We start from the raw sequence: 8,499 nt of genomic DNA, 5'->3' as shown, positions 1-8,499 counted from the left end.
GCACACCCCCGCCCGCCCCTCAGGCCATGTGCCACATGGTACCACATGGACCCAATACCACTGCACCCTTATGGTGCCCACATGCTATGCTGCATAGGCGCTACCCTTTGCCATGCCATGCAGTCAGCACCCTGCACTGAACCATAGTGGGGCTCCCACCCCTCACAAGTGGCCTCAGGTCCTGCCAAACCCCCAGTTGTGGGCTTCTTCAGCCCTGTCCCCAGGGGCAGGAAATAGAAGCAGGAGGAGGGAGGGGGCCCAGGAGACCCCAATAGCATCAGTAGAACAATGGGGAGAGTGGGGGTAGACTAGGAGCCCAGGCACCACCAGTTAACCCCTCAAGGGGCCTGCAGGCCACCAGCTGGACAGCCCTGGTTTAGACAGAGATGAACTTGCTTTATACAGAGGCCTAGACTAGCTGATCTCAAGGTCCCCTCTAGCCCCATTTTTCTATGGCTCAATGATTGTATTGCCCCCCCAGTGCTGAATTAGCATACCCCAAAGTCAGCATAGGCACTCCCTATCCCTAGTGCTGGGTTAGTGCTGTTCTTTTCTATGCTGTTCTGAACCCCTGCGGGTTCCCAGGCAGGGCCTGTTGTCTATCAGCCCTCTGGGATGACATTCTGCCCCTGCCCCAGCAGCCCTGCACCCTGAAGTCAGCCAGGAAGCTTAAGCCCCAGAGGTCTAACAAGAAAATCCTCAATAGTGCTAGGAAGGTATGTTCTATAGACAGCGGCGAGAGGGTAAACTGTCCAAGGCATTGCACTCTTTCTGCAGGGCTTCTTCTCATACTTCCCTCAGATACCTCATTCCTTTGGACATCAGGGGAGATGTTTTCCTCCCTCTTTTAAGATCTAATCTTTGGAAATCATACTAAAAAAATCAGAACAGATCTTTGGAGTCCTCCTTCATTCCACAGAACAGCTACACACCACTCAGTCTTAACTCTGATGGAGAGACCACTTCCTTGGCAGTCTCAGAAATTCAGGGGATGTACAAGAAAAGGAAATTTCCTCTCTGTGAATGCACCTGGGGCCAGGTTTTTTAAACGTAGTTAGGCACCTAAAGCCGGGATCTAATGGAATTTAGTTCTTCCAGCCTTAAAAAGACTCAGGATTGTAGAACAAACATTGGTCCCAGCCCTCAGTGTCGTCATTACTCAGTTTGTCTACAAGAGAATTTTCACTGATATAACCAGTGTCTATCTAGGCTGCAGTCACTGCTGTTTGAGTACTTAACCACCTAGTGTAGATGCAGATGCACCTACATAAACAGCTCCATTAGCACAAGCATGTTCACACCAGGGAGTTGTATTAATTTAAGCTGGGTGTTGTCAACTCAGGTAAATCATATGACATGTGCATGGAAAGCAACTCCTATCTTTTCGTAATTATGAAAGTGAGTGAAGTGTGAGGCCCATTGACTAGTCTGCTGAGCTAACCAGCCCTGCAAAAAGCCAAGCACAGCTGAATTGCAGGATGAAAGCCTGGCTGGGAAGCTTTTATTATATACTGTTCTCTTTTGCTGTCTTCCCCTCACTCCCACTGCCCCTCCTTCTCTCTCTTCTCTTTCGTGGTAAAATTACTTGACATTTTCCTTTCTGCATGAAGAAAACTAAATCCAAGTATGGTTACCTGATGCAAATCTCTTATCCATCAATGGGCCTCTTCCCATGACTCAGGGTCTGCACAGAAGTAAGTCCTAGAAGATACAGGGCAACCACTTACAAGAAAAACAAAAGCAAAAACATTAAAATTGGCTTGGCCAAGTGCAGTGTTCACAGAAGCTGCAGCTCCCCTGCAAGAGCCAAAGGCAGAAACAGAGGGTCAAAAAGAGAGAGAGAAAAAAAGCACTAGTCTTGAACTTGTTCTCAAAAGCCACAAGGATCCTCCTATGTGGAAGAGTGAAGGGTGAGGTACTTTAAGTAACAGCATTTTCCACCCCCCCCCAAGGAACAAGTCACTGGGAAGACAGCCAGTTCAACAAAAGTGGGCTCTACTGGGATGGCTCCCAGAGTCCCAATAGATACCAGGTGATCTCCAGGACTGGGGGGCTGGTGCCACCACCTGGTCCACAGAGGAACAAACGCTGTCCCTTGGGGAACAGTCAGGAACTCTACATAGATTGTGTCCCTCATTCTTCCTGTTTGCAGGTATTGCTTAAGGAGAATGGGGCTCAGGCCCCTCTCTAATTATAGAGTAGGTGAGCTGGGAATGGGAAATTCTCCTTTGCTCCCAGGGTCAATTTTCTTTTCTTCTTTTTTTTTTTTAATTAAAACATTCATTCAAAGCATCCTTTATCCAACTACCGCTGTACAACCAGCATGCTGTCTAACAGGACTTTTCTGTGTCCACTGACACCAAGAAAAATATTTCTAATTTTAAAAAGCACAGGAATAAAGTGACCTGTATTGTGGTTGCATTGTAGAGGGTGTTTTCCTGTGTCAGTCATTCACTGCCTGCTATTGCCTCTCTCTCTCTCTCTCTCTTTCTCCTTGAGCAATAACATGCCCAAAAGAAATGCTAATTAGTAATGGGAAATAATCAGGAAAAAAAAGTAAATGGGAACTTCCCTCCACAGCCCCCTGAACAGTTTTTTATGATGGGAAATAATCAGGAAAAAAAACATAAATGGGAACTTCCCTCTGCAGCATCCTGAACAGCTTTTCACAAACATCTGTGCAAATGAATTGGATTTTGCCACAGCACCAAGATTTCCAAGTGTCACAAATTAAGTACCATTTCACCAAATCGGCAGGTGCCAGCAGGGGGCTCAGGAATACCACGGGTGACTCTGAATGCCATTTGCTGGGAAGAGGCATGACTTACCTGTCCTGGAAAGTGTTTCCCATCTGGGAAACTTTATGCCCAGTCAACTGAGAAATATCAGAGCAGCTTTCTGCTGGTATCTTTTTAATCACATCACGTTGCTGTGCCAGTTTGCTCATTTCTGAGATGGGTCTGACAGCTTCCACCTGCCCGCAGAAGAATTAGGAGGCTTAATGTTTAATAATTTTAGAGCCTCAGATCAAAAGGAATCCTTAGACTAGCTTCCTCAGATGCTGAAGGTAAGCTAGTGAGCCTTTTATTAATAAATACAACAGCCCTATTTCTTGCACCTGGTGCACCTATCCTGCCTTTCCTGAAGTTGCTTGGTGTGTTTGGCAAGATAAACATTGTCATTTATGTACAAAGGTAACTATGGATTTACTGATGTTTTATTTTGCATAGACTAACCCTGTGACATTTGTTCTTTTCAAGGCCATAACAAGAAGCACACCAGACCTAGAGAAAAGCAACTTCACCAATGAGTAAGTAGTGCATGAGTATTATGTTTTTCAGACAGCACACTTCCCTTTTACAGGTGACAATTTTTGTTACTATTTCACTAATCAGCTTCATAGCTTGTATGTTGCATGTCTCAGGATAGAGTAGGCCCTTTCTTCATTCTTTACTCCATTATGGCTGCATCTACATGAGATGCTGACTGCACAGTCATTACTGCAGTCATTTAGTACTTGTATAAACAAGTGGCAGGGCAGTACTTATTTATACAAATACTACTAATTGACTGAACAGGTACTAAATGACTGTGTAGTAACTGGACTTACTGCATAGTAGCATCGCTGAACAACTTTTAGGTGATGCTGACTATGCAGTAGTGTCGTGTCATGCTTCCTGCCACATGTTGTTGCTCCATGGTAGTAACGAGCTACTGCACAGTTAGTGTCCCATATAGACATGGCGTATAGAAGAGAGGATAGATACCCACAGTGCAGGTGTAGGAGTGCTGTATGTACAGGCTTCTCTGGTCCATCTGGTGGCCAAAGCAAACACTTACTCACATCAGCACTGTTAGCTGGGTGCAGACTGCAGCAAACAATACTTGCAGGAAGACAAGGATGTGCAAAGGATTTTCAGTGGTTCTCAGGTGAGCTGAGCCACCTCCTCATCACACTTCCAGCAGAGTTACTTCTTTCATCTTCATATTTATTCCCTCAGTTGCACAGTTACAGAGAAGATACTCAGCGTTTTGGCCCAAGCAGCTAGGATGTACAAAGAAGGCTGGCTGGAATAAACTTGTGGGTGTCTGTAGAGCAGGAAAGGAGAGGAAGAATGAAATAGTATTTCCATTAGCAAAAATGCAGTCTGCTCCATTACCACAGCCTTCAGGGAAGAGCCCTGGAAATAAGTCAAATGTGTGTTTTAATGGGACCCTGATGAAACTGAAAGGCCTCAATATATCACCCTCTCTCCCCAAACAGTATGGGTTTTTATTTTAAGTCCTCTCCATTTTTTAAGCAGCCTCATTTCTCTAGACTGATCTAGAATCCTTGTGAACTGAAAACCCAGGCTGTCAGACTGTGTCACCTACTCTGAACGAACACTACTGATGGATGTGACAAGAGGAGCTCACTTGCTAGTGAAACTTTTTTCCTGCCCTGGGCTCAGCAGCTCTTTCTTTTGAGTCAGCAGAAAATTGAAATGGATTAGAGTCTTCCTCTCTGAAGTGTTCAGGGAGCCATATTCTCTTCCACTTCCATCTCCAGAGATCAGGGACAAGGCAGAAAGCTCATGCAGGAGTCCTCAATGCAAATAATTTCTGAGATCTTCCAGCACCCTTGCTGCCCTATGCCCTACCATCACAATGCTTTACTTTGTCCTTTGTCATCTGATTTGTCTTGGAATGGTTGCTAAACCTTTAAGAGACCTGTCCTGGCAAAGATTCAGTCTAAATATTCCCAAGTGGAGCTTAGAAGCTACAGGCTCTAGCTAATCCATACCATCTTAAGCCTCTGGCAGAAAAGTGCTTCTCTCTCACATTTTTAATTGCAAAAAAGATCACTGAAGTTTCAATACATAAAATGGCTTATTGTGGAAAATTCTCCTAAAGGAAAATCTAGAGAATCTTTGGGTGATATGGAGAGATGGGTGAAATATGTAACAGCTGCATGTCTGTGATGGAAAAATTAGGGCCTTACATGTACTAGAGACCACTGTCTCTGCTCTACCAGTTTTAGGAAGCCTTAAGCTGATAGAAAGTAAATTATATTTTCACCTACCCTAGTATCTTTGAACCTGCTGCAGCAGCATTTAGACTCTTTTCCTGTTCCCCTTCTACAGCTGACATTAGCCAGTTAAATATGTCTACTTCTTTCTTTTTTTCTGAAGTCATTCTACTCAGCTCATGGATGGTTTTTGTTTCTGTTCTCTACATTCCCTCCAAACTGTAAATATGTTTTGGTAAGAAGGCATCTATGCCTGATGGAGCTGCATTGGTCCCCCACCCCCACTAGCCCTTCCATTTTTTTAAAAACCTGCTACACTGCAAACTTCTTTATGTGCTTCCCCCCCTCCACATTACTGTTCTTCAGGTTTCTCCATCCCATTGAGCAGCTGTGTTTTGAATTATTTTCCCCCAGATGTGTTGATCTAGTCTTTTCCAGGACAGAATATGTAATAGTTATCAATTAGATTGAATAGACAGAACGCAAGACTGCCTGAAAGCAGCTGCACTTCCCTCATTTTCACACCTGACCCTGGTGGGAGCACCTGGGGGCCTGCTCTAACATCTGCCATCATTTCAGTATTGGGCACAGTGCAGTTCTGTTCCACCATGCCCTCTACACACCATGTCCAGCACCTAGAACATCTCTCTCACTTACCCATGTGGCTGGTGCAGACTGGTTGTTAGTGCTCTCTTCTAGCAAAGAGTTCCCTTACATAAGAAAAACCATCTGTTAGCTATCACTGGATATTTTAGGCAACTCTAAGTAGACCAGATAATTCAGCTATTTAGGTTTTCAGATAATATCTGCAGGACCATATTACACTTCCCTGGAACCCTATAGGTTTCATCCCTATTGTATTCTACAGAAGTTTTCACACTGAGGGAGGTAAATACAGTAAAGACTAAGCAGCTTCTTGTCTTTTCCAGGCAATCATCCCCTCCCTTCATTAGTTTTCAGTTCAGTCCTGGTTGTTCATTGGATGTGAGCACGTGACTTTTTAAGTTGACAGTAAGTGTGGTTTTTCATTAAGTTTGGTTTATACTGAAAGAGATTTTCTGTCACCCTTAAGTCACTGGTGAAGGCCAAGACACCAGGAATAATTAGGGGGAAAAATACTATGTAAAGAGTGAGAGAAACAGTGAACCTTTTGTGAGTCTTCAAATGGAATCTTAGAAATCTTCCCAGGGGCTCTATTCCTGATCCATCATTCAACACTAATACAAACCTAGTGGAGGGCCTGTTGCATGGGAGGATGTAATCAATAAATCATGTGCCAGTTGTAGGCTTAAGTTGGATTTCTACATTTCCTTTTTGCAACTGTTGCAAAGTATTTGTACCTTTTGGTTGCTACATGTTTCCATCTTCTGGGCATTGATTTCAAGCATTTTCCCAGACTAATTACTGCATGAAAATCCAATTATTTCCACTCTGTCAAAAGAAGGAAATTGAATGGAGGAATCAGCTGAAGCCTCTGCTTGCTAAATACAGATTGCAACCATCTATGGCTCTGCCAATGTGCCATATAAGTAAATTGCCTTTCTTTTCAGAAACCCACATGACTTGTCATACCAGTTGATCACCAGCTGGTCTACACAGGAAGTACAGGGTCTGAATGGGCCTCCCAGGCCACTGAGTCCAATTCCCTGTATTCACAAGCAAACATTTACCCCAGATCCCTAAAAAATTATCCGCTCTTTATGGACCATAAGGCACAAAACCAGAAACACCAAGAATGCCCTACAGCAGGCCACAAGTAGAAGCAGGGAAGACAAAGGCATTGCCAGTGCCCTGCCACTTTGATGGTAAAGAAGTAATTGGTTAATGTATGCAAAGAGAATCCTAGGGCGAGGATAACTCCGCATGCTACAGAAGAATATACACTACCCCTCCATGCTGAAAACTGCTTCTAGGTAACCATGAAACAACTGCTCATCAGGTATATATGCCTCCCAGGGATACCATGCATGTGTTCAATACTGCTTATTTTGAAAACTGAATATAGTCTAGTGTTCGAGAAGAATTCTTAGGTTCGTTCACTTATGATTCTCATCAGTGCATCCTACTTGGTTCTGACAACTCAGCATGTGAGCTTCCCAAATGATTTTAGTTGGCAGATGCAATTGGTAGACCATTCAATTTTATCCTCACAGGACTTCAGGTAAGTCTATAGACACTAGTTAATGAGTCCTGGAATGCAGCTGGCACCATGCCATTTGATATCTCTTCCCTACTTAGGAACTAAGTACGTAAAAATGTGAAGAAATTGTCTCTTTCCTTTTGTTTTTTCCCCACCATTGGAGTCACAAAAACTAGCCTCACCAAAACCCACATTACACTGAATGTCACAGAAGGAGGAAACAGTTTAATGACCTCCCCCAAGAAACCATACTTGTACTGCTGTTATATAGCATCTATACGAATGACCAACTGACTGATTTGGAAACAACATGTTTCATCTATGCAGACAATCTGTGCATAACAGCCCAAAACACTGGCTTTGACCATGTTGAAAAATCCCTGAGGCACTAATTGGCCTAACCTCATACTACATTGAAAACCAATTACATACCAACCCAGCAAAAACACAGGTATGTGCCTTCCACCTGAAAAACCATGAGGCCAACCACCAGCTTAACATTACATGTTGTGGGACCCCACTGTCTGATTGTTCAAACCCATTTTACCTTGGAGTCACCCTCAGTTGAACTCTCTCATACAAAAAGCACGTAATGAAAACAAAGGCAAAGGTGAGCACTCGGAACAACATTTTATATAAGCTCACCAACTTGAAATGGGGAGCTAGCTCCTCAACCACAGAATCATAGAAAATGAGGGCTGGAAGGGACCTCAGGAGGTATCTACAACCCCTGCTCAAAGCAGGACCATCCCCAACTAGATCATCCCAACCAAAGCTTTGCCCAGCCAGGTCTTAAAACCTCCAAGGATGGAGAGTCCACAACCTCTCTGGGTAACCTGTTCCAGTATTCTACTACTCTCCTAGTGAGAAAATTCTTCCTAATATCTAACCTAAACTTTCCTTCCTGCAACTTGAGACCATTGTTCCTTGTTCCATCATCATCTGCCACCACTGAGATCAGTCTAGCTCCATCTTTCAAGCCTCCCCCCTACCTTTCAGGTACAGGTTTCCTTCACCAACCATTGGGGTTAGGTTCCTGAAAGTTTCCATGGTTGGCAAAACTGTAGTTGGCAAGACATAGTTTCATAGTTTCATAGTTTCATAGATTAAGGGTCGGAAGGGACCTAGTAGATCATCTAGCCCGACCCCCCGCCAGGGCGGGAGAACAACAAAAACCCCAAAACAAGAAACGGGACTCAAATGAGTCCAGCCAGGTAGGCATCCAGCCTCTTCTTAAAGACCCCCACGGTAGGGGCCAGCACCACTTCCCTTGGAAGTTGGTTCCAGCTCCTAGCTGCCCTAACTGTGAAGTAGTTTTTGCGGATGTCCAATCTATACCTCCTCTCCATCA

The 8,499-nt window shown here is 44.1% G+C and overlaps 1 long non-coding RNA gene across 2 annotated transcripts in view; it reads left to right on the top strand.

The window, feature by feature from the left end:
• Positions 1-8,499, top strand: part of LOC109300152 — a 108,058-nt gene that overhangs the window by 78,675 nt on the left and 20,884 nt on the right. For both annotated transcript variants that reach the window (XR_002098144.1, XR_002098143.1), the window contains exon 2: positions 3,261-3,310. This is a non-coding gene — a long non-coding RNA (uncharacterized LOC109300152). The remainder of the gene's footprint in view (positions 1-3,260; positions 3,311-8,499) is intronic.

Source organism: Gavialis gangeticus, unplaced genomic scaffold (genome assembly GCF_001723915.1).
Source record: "Gavialis gangeticus isolate Ggan-Ray unplaced genomic scaffold, GavGan_comp1, whole genome shotgun sequence".
Taxonomy (NCBI): domain Eukaryota; kingdom Metazoa; phylum Chordata; order Crocodylia; family Gavialidae; genus Gavialis; species Gavialis gangeticus.
Note: the sequence above shows the minus strand (reverse complement) of the source record. Positions and strands in the feature narration are given on the sequence as shown.